Below are 12,679 nucleotides of genomic sequence, written 5' to 3' on the forward strand. Positions count from 1 at the left end.
CAGAGGACATGATGGGAATTAAAGAGAGATGCTGATGGACAGGCAGGAAGTTACTCTATTTTGAAGAGTCTTGTATGCTCTGGAAGGGGTTTGCCAAGGGCATGAGATGACGAGATCCATGACCTTAAGAGGTCACTCCAGCAAAGGGATAGAGGGAAAATTATACCAAGGTGAGAAAACTATAAGAAAACCTGGCTGAGAGGCTGAAGAAAGAGTCCGTGAGAGAAATTAAGACAGCTGAACCAGTGCCCCTGGCATGAAGAGACAAAAATGGGGTGATTGACCTTTCAGAACCATAGACAGCTTCTTTTATTCCAATCTCCTTTTGCCAGAATATTTTATATTTTATTCAATTGTTTTAAAAATAACTACCATTTATGGAGTGCCAGGAAACTTACATATATCATTCCTTTTAATCCCAAATAACAATTCTAAAAGGCAGCAGTTATTGGCCCTAGCTTGCTGGTGAAAAAAAAAAAAAGAGCATCTCACTGAGGAACCATGTAGTATCACACAACTGACAAGCAACACAGCCAGAATTTTATCCTCCTATTGACCATCACATTAGACTACTACCACCAAATATCCTCCAATTCTGAAGTGTTAATTAGTTTTCCCACTTTTGTTAATTAAAAGTATATAGGAAGGTAGAGTGTTGGTTCCCACAGGCTGGGGGTGGGGTCAATGGGGAGATTTTGTTCAAGGATATAAACTTCCAGTTACAAGATGAATAAGTTCCGGGGATCTCATATACAGCATGGTGATTATAGTTAACAGTACTGTATTATATACTTGAAAGTTGCTAAGAGAGTAGATTTTAAATGTTATCACCACAAAAAGAAATGATAGTTATGTGACATGATGGTAATTACATGATGTTAACTGATGATATGTTGGTAATCATATAAATGTATCAAACCAACATGTTTTATACAGTGTTAATATGCCAATTCTATCTCAATAAAGCTGGACAAAGAATATGGCATATACTATCTACAATGGAGTTTAAGATTGTTAATAAATGGATTATTTCTGAGGAAAAAAATGAAATTATTACCAAAAAAAGTACATAGGAATTCTAACTGGCCACCCAGAACTGCCACGCTGCACTGTTTATATTTATAGCCTCAACCAAAGTGAGTTGGCATTCCTTCTTAGCTGGGTTGCTTTATTGTGAGTAAGTACCGGGATATCTATGTGTTTTTTTAAATTTTGGGATAGATTTGAACACCATTAAATCCTCCTTCAGGGGCTTCTAGGCATCTGGGATCCTTAGATTGAGAACCAGGACATTGGAAGGCAAAGAAGACATAGCATGGAACTCTGGCTCTCTTATTAGGGTTTATAAATTGGTCTTCTCTGGAAAGCTGAAAAATAGTCAGCCTTATCACCCCCTTTTCCCATCTTGGGTACATTTCCTTCCATTTCCCCAAAGTCAAGCCTGTGATTATTTTCAGTTCCAAAATGAGCTTGCCCCTGCATGTGCAATGAAAATGGGTTGGATGTCAAATAAATGCTTGATAAAGTTCCTGCCTCATAAACCAGGGGAATGTTCAGAGAACTTTCAACACAAATGAAAACTCTATTATGGTATGTTTTGGGACATCGTTTGTTTCTCTGGTCCGAGTTCAGGCCCTTGCCACTTCTCCCCGGGATTTTGCAGCCATTTCCAAGTTCTCTCCCTTCATTCTGTCCTGCACACAGCATCAGATTAATATTCAGTAGAGCAACTCTATTAGAGTTACTTCCCTGCTTCAAGACCCTCAATTGGCTCCCCATATAGTTTACAGTCCTTTGCTGAGTATTGAGGGCCCTTCACAATTTAGCTATAGCCTGTCGTTCTAACCTCATACTCTGCTGTGTCTCTCCACAAGCATTATGGTCCAGTCACATGAGTCTGATTGCTATTCCACAATCTATTGCCCAGGAAGTGCAAATTGCCTTAGCCTCACCTTCTCATCAACACAATCCAATAGGGTTTCCCTGGTGGCGCAGTGGTTGCAAGTCCACCTGCCGATGCAGGGGACGCGGGTTCGTGCCCCGGTCCGGGAAGATCCCACGAGCGGCTGGGTCCGTGAGCCATGGCCGCTGAGCCTGCGCGTCTGGAGCCTGTGCTCCGCAACGGGAGAGGCCACAACAGTGAGAGGCCTGCGTACCGCAAAAAAAAAAAAAAAAAAAAAAACAATTGAAGTATTGGCTCTTCCTGGGTCTCAAGCCTGTTGACATTCTGACTGGAATACACCATTGGTTCTCCTGGATTTCTGGTTTGCAGACTGTTGGCCTTGGGACTTGTCATTTCCCGTAATCATGTGAGCCAATTTCTTATAATAAATCTCTTTCTCTATGTATACATTGTGCTGATTCTGTTTCTTTGGAGAACCCCGACTAATACAGGGAAACACCCTTGAACACAGCCCTTCAAAGAGCTCACTGTGGCAGAACTCCAGCAGGGGTTGCAACTCAAATGCCTTCAGGGTCAGGGCAAGGAATTATGGGACAGGAAGTAACGCAATAGGGCAGTGGCGGGGTCTGTGGCCAAAGAACCTCAGAGAAAGGAAGGCTGGAGAATGCTTTCACTGGAAAGAGACTTGCATTGAGCCTTGATGGTTAAATATAAGTTGTCCAGGCCAAGCAGGAAGAAAGGCACCATGGACAGAGAGAACAGCATAAGCAAAGGCACAGAATCCTGATTGCGTCCAGGACTGCTGTGCAGCGGGCAGGAGCCTAGGGCGCCGGGAGTGTAGCTCGAGGGGTAGGTGGGAGTCAGCCTGGGGAGGACTGCTGTCAGGACAACAGCCTTGCTGCCCTCATACTCCCTGAGGCACAAGGCAGGCCTGGGCTGAGAGCTGCAAATCAGCCAGCGATTCATTTCACTGTCTATAAAGGGGTTTCACAGTGAGGGCTTGGAGGAATGCGGCCAGCACAGCCATGAAGACCTTGCTTCCACTTGTTCCCTGCAGGCAGCGCTGACCTGCACACCGGAGCCTGGGCTGGAGGGGCTGGGCCCCTGGGGGCCTCAGCACCTCCTTCTCCCATCTTATTCATTCTCACTGCCAGCACCCCTCATCACTAATGATTTAATTCTCTTGATTGAATACCTGACACCTAGGAAGGTCATTCCCCAGCTTAAGCCTAGGAAAGCCTGCAGCCCACCCAGGTGCTAGGAGGAGGCTCCTATGGGGGAAAGGACCCAGGCAGGGTCTGTGAGTTGGGTCCATCTCCATCCTTGACCAGCTATCTTCCTGGGATCCCAGCCCCACCCTAGTCCAATTCCCATCTCCTGAGGAGTCACGGCCTTGGGCTGGTTACCTCCCAGGACCTGTCCAGGCTCCTGAGTTCTGGGGTGACTCTAAGTGCAAGCCCAGGCTTCCGTAGATCTTTAGGCAGAAAGAGAAGAAATCCTATAGAGGCAGCAAAAGCAGAGTGGGAAATTGCAGGAAAAGAACTGGATTTCACTTTTGCCTAAGGTTGGGGTTTGCAGGAGTTGGTAAATAAGACTCTTTTTTGTTTTCCACACCAAGTTCAGAACACATTACAGAGAAAAGACACAGGAGCCAGACAGGGGAGCCTCAAACCTCAACTAAGAAAAGTCAGGTTGAGGCAAGGGGCTCAGTCGTGAGACATCCGGATAACTGTACCTCTGAGTTAGACTACTTTGCAGTCCCAGCAACTAGCTCTCAAAAGAGGACCCGGAAAGGGCTGGGCCCAGCGTGCGTGGTTCCCTCTCCCAGGGGCCCAGCCAGGCAGAGGTTGCCCCCCTTCCCTGAGGAGGTATGAATGAGTGAGGGGGAGAGACCAAGAGTCTCACCTTAGTGGAAGTCCGTTCACAGGGAAACACAAGGAGTGGGGAAAAAATGTTCCCCCAGGAGTTGGTGAGAATAATGATGGTAACAGTTAATAACATACATTGACTGCTTAATGTGCCAGGCTCCGAAGGCGTTATTATCTCGACTTCTCAAGACGATCTCGTAAGATAGATGATGGAGAAGTTGAGAAAATGGTATGGGGCCAAAGGTCACATGGGCAGGTTGTCTGACCGCAAAGTTCTCCTTCCAGACCACTTGCTCTAGGGCAGCTCCCTCTTTACAGCTGTGGGACCCGAGGCAAAGCTCAGGACCATTCGGGTCTTGGGTCCCTTAGCTGTAGAAAGAGAGTCACAGGAATACTGGTCACACCGGGCTGTGGTGAAGAGAGTGCACCAGAAAATCCTGTATTTTGTAGTTAATCAGGTTGGAGAGACGAACGACGCAGTGGAAACAGCAGGGCTGCAGGGTCAACCAAGAGCCTCCGAGTCCTCACACTTCAAAAGAAAAAATGATATCGACATCACGTAGCTCCACATCTGAGAACAGGACTATTGTGATTGTAATCTTATAATATTATAATGATTACAGCTATCACGCAAGATGTCTAATAGCTGTTATCTTGTTGCCATTGCTGTTACCATAGCTTTGAAGTCTCCTGCCCTCCTTCCCCTTTTAGGCTCTGAACCGCTTGAGAGAAGATGCTCTGTCTCTTCCCTCTGTATCCCCAGAACTATGACAATGCCTGGCGTATAACAGTCAGTTGGTGAATATTAGGTGAACTGAATCAGCTTCATTTCCTTCCTCCTCAAGCCCACCTGACCACGCAGCTCGGGTGAGGTCTTTGTTCTCTTAGCATCCCGAGTTTCCACTTAGAAAAACACTCACCACCCTTGTGATAGATTGTTGAAGTGCTTTCCCTATCACACTGGTCTATGTCTTTCTTATTCACCATTTACCTCCACTCTTGGTAGAGTGCTGGGAATCAGAAAATGAATGTGACCCTATGCAATTCCAGAAATGACGGAAAGAGGGCGCTCTGCTCTATAGCTCGTAAAGATAATGAGTTTTTTTTTTTTCATCTTTATTGGAGTACAATTGCTTTACAATGGTGTGTTAGTTTCTGCGTTATAACAAAGTGAATCAGTTATACATATACACATGTTCCCATATCTTTTCCCTCTTGCTTCTCCCTCCCTCCCACCCTCCCTATCTCACCCCTCTAGGTGGTCACAAAGCACCCAGCTGATCTCCCTGTGCTATGCGGCTGCTTCCCACTAGCTATCCACCCTACATTTGGTAGTGTATATATGTCCATGCCACTCTCTCACTTTGTCACAGCCTACCCTTCCCCCTCCCCACATCCTCAAGTCCATTCTAGAAACAATAAATGCTGGAGAGGGTGTGGAGAAAAGGGAACCTTCTTACACTGCTGGTGGGAATGCAAATTGATACAGCCACTATGGAGAACAGTATGGAGGTTCCTTAAAAAACTACAAATAGAACTACCATACGACCCAGCAATCCCACTACTGGGCATATACCCTGAGAAAACCATAATTCAAAAAGAGTCACGTAGGACTTCCCTGGTGGCGCAGTGGTTGAGAGTCTGCCTGCCGATGCAGGGGATACAGGTTCGTGCCCCGGTCCGGGAAGATCCCACATGCCACGGAGTGGCTGGGCCCGTGAGCCATGGCCGCTGAGCCTGCGTGTCTGGAGCCTGTGCCCCGCAACGGGAGAGGCCACAACAGTGAGAGGCCCATGTACCCCCCCCCCACCAAAATAGAGTCATGTACCACAATGTTCACTGTAGCACTATTTACAATAGCCAGGACATGGAAGCAACCTAAGTGTCCATCAACAGATGAATGGAGAAAGAAGATGTGGCACATATATACAATGGAATATTACTCAGCCATAAAAAGAAATGAAACTGAGTTATTTGTAGTGAGGTGGATGGACCTAGAGTCTGTCATACAGAGTGAAGTAAGTCAGAAAGAGAAAAACAAATACCGTATGCTAACACATATATATGGAATCTAAGAAAAAGAAACAAAAAAAGGTAATGAAGAACCTAGGGGTAAGATGGGATGGAGACGTAGACCTACTAGAGATTTCTGTCTCGAAAAGCTTTATGTGTACTGAGTGACTTATGTTATCAGGCATGTGGCTTTAAGTAATGTCCTATTTAAGCATCTCATTTGAAGCTGCCCATGTCCCACCTCTGAGCTCCCAGCATGGCTGGGGCAGTAAGACAGCCTTGTTAAGACCAAAAAGCCATTTATTCATCTTGAAGATATTGGAGCAACCCCAGTCTGGCATACTCAGTGGTCTAACTTTATCAGTGGAGTCTTCACGTTTTTGAATCAGGCATTCGAGGTGGTGGGATTCACACCGGCATGGAAATCCTGCTGTCGTGCTCCCTTATACAAGACCTTGGGTAAGAGGCTTTATTCATTCATTCATTCATTCATCCGTTCACTTATTCCACTTATGGAACAAACTTTTTCTGAGTGCTAATTATGCCCCAAGCACAAGGATATTAGAGTTGAAACACCAAAACCTTGACCGCAGGGAGCTCAGAGTTGAAACGGGAGGATGGACATGAAACACACATTTCAAATCCCAGCAGTGCATAGGGACCATGTGGGATGCTACAGGAACGTGGAGAAAGAGCAGGTTGTTGGCCAGGAGCGGGGGGTGGTGGGCAGGGGTCAGAAAACCCTTCCAGGAAGAGGTGTCCTTCAAGCTTAGCCTAGAAGGCGAGTGGACAGGTGCTGTTGCCGGCAGGAGGACCAGCAAAAGCAAACACAAGGAGGCTTGGAGGTACATATCCTGCTTGGAAAATTTTAGTAAGTACACTTACAGTGAAGAAGCCTCCTGCAGGGCCCAGGTAACGCAAGGCCTTTGGTACCAACAGAGGAGGTGTCACTGTATCCCAATGGCAAGGAGGAACTTCTGAAGGACTTTAAGCAGGTGTGTAATGAATTCAGCTTAGAATTTGAAAGATCTTTCTTGACTTAAGTGGCAAGGAGACTGGGGTTGGGGGGGAGGGGGAGAGCAAGGGTGGCATCGGGGGACCTCTCTCACCTGAAATGTCGGAGTCCGGAAGAAGATGGTCTTGAAGGTAACTTTGGACTCTGAACTCCTCTTTTTCTACAGAGATAGACATAGTTGAGTCCTTTAGAGTGAACAGAGGTTATCGGAAACATATCACAACCAGGGGAAAGAAAAGTTTCCACAAGCCAGCGTCTAAAAATACCATTATTTCACCGGGCCTGCCTGTCCCACACTTACTCAGCGAGTCTGACAGGGTGTCAAGGAGCTGGTGTCAGTTCCTGTTTGCAGCTCCAGTTAAGAAGAGGCTGGAGGAGGTAAGCAAGAAAGGAAGATGTCACTCACCTTGCTTGATGGGGCGACCCTATCCCAGCAAAGTGTCCGAAGGCAGGAGGAATTAGGGTCAGATGCCTGATTGGAGTCAGCCCAGATTTTCCTGAGAGCGAGTGGCTTTGACTGCCTTCAGAAAACAGTCCCCGCCTGCCTTTTTTCTTTTTTTTTTTTTTGGCCACGCCATGCAGCTTGCAGGATCTTAGTTCCCCTACCAGGGATCAAACCAGGGCCCCCTTGGCAATGAAAGCCTGGAATCTAAACCACTGAACCACCAGGGAATTCCCCCTGCCTGCCCTTAGAAGGCCAAGGGCGCAGGAAGCAACATTCTCTGTCATTCATCCCCGGTGCCCCATATTCAAGAGGGCTCAGTTCTGCTCACGAGACAGGGTGGCAGGGAAGGGGACATCTGTGAGAAGGGGGCATGGTCCTTAATTTGCAGGGTCACCAGATGCAGACGGCAGGAAGGCTGTTCCAGGGAGAGGAACAGTAGTACCCTCAAGCTGGGAACCATAGTGAACTAATGCATTCGTTCTGGAACAGGGTTTGAGTGTTGCTTTTTCAGTCCCTGGGGCTCCTCTAATGTCAGAGGAGACGGAGTGTGCAAGGGGTCTTGATGGCACAGTGATGAGGCTGAGTAGGAGCCTATACACGAGGGATCTCCTGGTCCGCATACATGAAATACTGGAAACATTCACCTCTAAAACCACCTGGCTCGGCAATTGTAACAAACGTACGTGCCTCTGGTTTTAACTAACAATTGAATGCCTTCTGCGGTGGCCACTGGACCGGCCACATAGCTGAGGACGGATGAGTCCAAGCGCATGTCCAGCTCTTGGAGTCAGGGCTAGTCCTAGGACTGATGCTGCTGTCCATAGTGGGAGAGGTCGTGGGTTGCAGGGCGCAGCAGGAAGCGTAGGGAAACTCTCTACTTTCTGCTCAAGTTTCCTGTGAACCTAAAACTGCCCTAAAAAATAAAGTCTATGTTTTCAATGAAAAAAAAAAAAAAAAAAAAAGCAAAACAGCACCTGGGCCTGGCAGGGGTGTGTGTGTGTGTGTTTGTGTGTATTTTTAAAACTTGCCACAGAGTATATGCAGTATGATTCTATGGGTGTACATTTGAAAAACATACAAGATACTACTATAAATTGTTTTGATATTTATCTTGAAACTGTGAAAGTGTAAAAATATGGGCAGGAGGGCTCTACGCTAACTTCAATACAGAGATAACTTCCGGGAGGAGGGGGGTGAAAGTTTGGTACTATCTGCAGTATTTTTCTTCAAAGAAAATATGCCATGACATTGTCTTTACTTTTTTATAGGTGTTTTAAATATTTCATAATTTAGTATTAAAATATGAAAACAGAAGTCATTGTCAGCAGGAATGAAATGAGAGCTCTCTGCTGGAGCTCATTGAGCCTCTGGTCCAGCAGGGCTCCGCCCCCTGCCCCACCCCTACTCCCAGGGGCCCCAGTGGAGACAGCCTTTCTCCCACTCTCTTTCTCCCGGAGTAGGTGGCATCTTAGAGTCGAGCCACTTTCTCCAGACCCCTGACCTATCACCCCCACAGGCCTTTCTGAGTCTGATTGGTGATGCAAAGATGGGGTCTGATGCATGCGTTGTCACTGGGCTCAGTCCTCCTGCCACCTCTTGCTCTATCCTGGCCCAGGCCCTAAAAGTGACCTTCTTCTTTGGATACTCTTCTGGGAGTAGATGGGCTAGGAGTTGCCCCTCATGGCGTGTTTCTGATGCATGGGTACAGGATCAACCCCCTTGGGTGTAGGTAAGCCCTCCAGACCTTTCCCTTGCCTCTCTTCTTGGCCACCATCCCAGCTGTAAACCCCTCCACCTCCCTATATTGCCCTCTGACCCAGATTTCCTCTGCTCTCCTTACCTCCCCATTCCTCTCCCCATGCTCTCTGGAACCCCCTCCTGTGGCACCGAATTTCCATCTATCCTGAACCTCTCAGCCCACGCTCTGCATCCCACCCTGAGGCCAGGCTGTCCCCCAGGTACCACTTCCCTGACAGGCCCCTCCAATGAACGCTGCTTGCTCTCACGTCACGATCAGAGACAGGCTGAGCATCCTTCTCAGTCGCCGCAGCCCCCTCTAGACCGACTTCACATACAAACCTTTTTAAGAATCACATCCTCAGGCTCCATGGTTCCATGGCGTTTCCCTCCTGCTAACCATCTCCCAAGCTCCTGGATATTCTTTTATTAATGGAGAACTTGGGCACCAGAATGCCACCACGAATGACTTTGACTAACAGATTGCAAACGAGAGGGGCCACAGGCTGAATCAGCCTGTACACATTTATATGTTTGTTTTAAAGAAGGAATGTGTGATACTCAATTTTGCATCCATAACAAATACCATAAACTGGGTGGTTTAAAGAACAGGTATTTATCTTCTCACAGTTCTGGAGGCTGGAAGTCCCAGACCAAGGTACCAACATGGTCAGCTCCTGGTGAGGGCTCTCTTCCTGGTTTGCAGATGGCTGCCTTCTTGCTGTGTGCTCACATGGCCTTTTCTCTGTGTGCACACAGAGGAAAGTGAGGGAAGGGGGCAAATTGGGGAGAGAAAAAACTCTCTGGTGTCTCTTCTTACCAGGACACTACTCCTGTCAGATTAGAGCCCCACTCATGTGATTTTAATTACTTCCTCAGTGCCCCATCTCAAATACAACCACACTGGAGGTTAGGGTTTGGATGTATCAATTTGGGGGGACACAAACATTCAGCTCCTAACAGAAGGTGAAGGACTTTAGGCACTCTCATTTGCTACAGTCTCCACCTTTCCCTATGTCTCCTCCCTTCCTGCTGCAATCATGTGTCTATGCATCATGCATGCCAGTCTGCACGGTCTTCCCTCCTGTCTATCTCAGCATCCCAGTTCAGCTACATCCTGAACTATGTTGTCACTCAGAACCCTTGAACCCCTGAATCCCCTAGGACCCAGCAATTCCACATCCCTCTGGTCCCAGCCTCCAACTTTCTATCCTGCTGAACTGGATCCATTTGATAAAGCTCAGAACTCTGCTTCTAAGTCCCAGGTCTTGGGACAGGGTGGCTTCCTAACCAGGAGCCTCAACCTGGCTCTGTTCTCCACACCCAAGGAAGGTCAACGAACCTGGCCAAACCCCAAATGAGAAGAGCCCTGGAACTGGAGTCAGGAGACTGGTGGGGTCAGGAGCAAATCACAGCCTTTGGGGCCTCAATTTTCCCATTCGTAAATGGGACAATACAAGTTCCTCCTTCCCAAGGTTTTTGTGGAAATTAAACTGGAGGTCTGTGGAAGCACTTTATAAACAGCAAGCGCTGGGCATAGGGAGGCAGTTGTCACTTGGGAAGCATATGTTCCCCTAGTGGATGCTGGAGAGTGTCACCATCTCCTTATACGGATGTGTTAGTCAGGGCTTTGCAGAGTAGAACCAGTGCCACGTGTAGTTCAGTCTGAAAGCCGGCAGGCTCATGGCTCAAGAAGAACCAATTATTTAGTTCTAGTCTGAAGGCAGGAGAAGACAGAGTCCCAGCTCAAGCAGTCAAGAAGGAGGAGTTTCCTCTCACTCAGCCTTTTTATTCTTCTCCGGTCCTCAGCGGATTAACTGGCGCCCACCCACACTGGAGAGGGAAATCCGCTTTACTCAGTCTACAGATACAAATGCTAATCTCATCCAGAAATACCCTCACAGACACACCCAGAATCATGTGTGACCAAATATCTGGGCATTCTGTGGCCTAGTCAAGTTGACATGTAAAATTAACCGTCACAAAAGAGGACATAGAATTCCCAAGGTCGGTAATTTCTTCTCCTTTTGTGCACCTAGATGAGCATCCTGCTCATTTAAACAGTCCTGCAGGTGCTTTGCCATCAACCGCCTTAGACTTTATTACATTCAAGGATGACGAACTAACGGGTCCAAGACAGTAAAGTGAGGGTGCTTTGTAAAAGTGGAAAGTTGCCATAGGCATGTCTAGTGGTGTTGTGTCAAACTGTATAACAAGTTGGAATTGGCTCAGACCAACGTTTATTTTCTGAGAACCAATCGCTAGCAAGACCTGCTCACGGGCTTCCCTGGTGGCGCAGTGGTTGGGGATCCGCCTGCCGATGCAGGGGACGCAGGTTCGTGCCCCGGTCTGGGAAGATCCCACATGCCGCGGAGCGGCTGGGCCCGTGAGCCATGGCTGCTGAGCCTGCGCGTCCGGAGCCTGTGCTCTGCAGCGGGAGAGGCCACAGCAGTGAGAGGCCTGTGTACCGCAAAAAAAAAAAAAAAAAAAAAAAAAAAAAAAGACCTGCCCACTAGAAGCCCAGCTGGAGAGAGATAAAGGTCTTGGCGTCCCTAAAGCATCCTGGTTCCATGCGCAACATGAGTCTGCCTGAGAGCAGGCCGATGGCATGACCTTGGGTCTGTCCCTGGGCCTCAGTGCTCTCATCTGAACAAGAAGGCTCAAAGCAAGGTAAGGACATATACTATCATCATAAACTGAAGGTCCAAGAAACTGTAGTCAAGTCCCTGAGGTCTCTGAGCCTCAGTTTCCTTGTAGGTGAATGAAGTGAGTCATCAGTGCCCTCATCGTTTGTTGTGAGTATTCATGAGGTGGTGTCACAAGGACACTGGGTACATGTGGCAGGCGCCCAAAGGAACTTTACAAGTGCCACTTATTCATGAGTTTGAACACTCATTGAACATGGATTGCCTGAGGGCTTTCCATGAGCAGGGGCTGTGCTAGGGGCTGGCGAAGCCACAGCAAATAAAGAAGCTGAGTTCTCTCCCTTGATGAGAACACCCGGTGAGGATGCAGAACCAGCCACGTCAATACTCAACAGCTCTGCCATGTGCTGAATAATATGGGAGGTAAGAGGGGTGCTCTGGGGCCCAGAGGGGTGGCATCAGACCCTGGCTGGGGCTGGGGTAACGAAAAAGACCTCCCAGCAAATTAGAACCCTGTGCATTGCTGGTGGGAATGTGCCATGAGGCAACTGCTGTGGAAAACAGTACGGCGGTTCCTCAAAAAGTTAAACATAGAATTACCATAGGACCCAGCAATTCCACCTCTGGGTATATACCCCGAAGAATTGAAAGCAGGGACTCCAACAGACATTTGTACCCCTGTGTTCGGAGCAGACTTATTCACAATAGCCAAAAATGTGTAAGCAATCCAAGGTCCAATGACAGATGAATGGATAAAGTGTGGTATATATATATACAATGCAAGATTATTCTACTTTAAAAAGGTAGGACATTCGGGGCTTCCCTGGTGGCGCTAGTGGTTAAGAATCCACCTGCCAATGCAGAGGACACCGGTTCGAGCCCTGGCCTGGGAAGATCCCACATGCCGCGGAGCAACTAAGCCCGTGCGCCACAACTACTGAGCCTGCGCTCGCTAGAGCCCGAGAGTCACAGCTACTGAGCCCACGAGCCACAACTATTGAAGGCTGTGCGCCTAAAGGCTGTGCTCAGCAACAAGAGAAGCCACGATCATGA

Source organism: Kogia breviceps, chromosome 3 (genome assembly GCF_026419965.1).
Source record: "Kogia breviceps isolate mKogBre1 chromosome 3, mKogBre1 haplotype 1, whole genome shotgun sequence".
NCBI lineage: Eukaryota > Metazoa > Chordata > Mammalia > Artiodactyla > Physeteridae > Kogia > Kogia breviceps.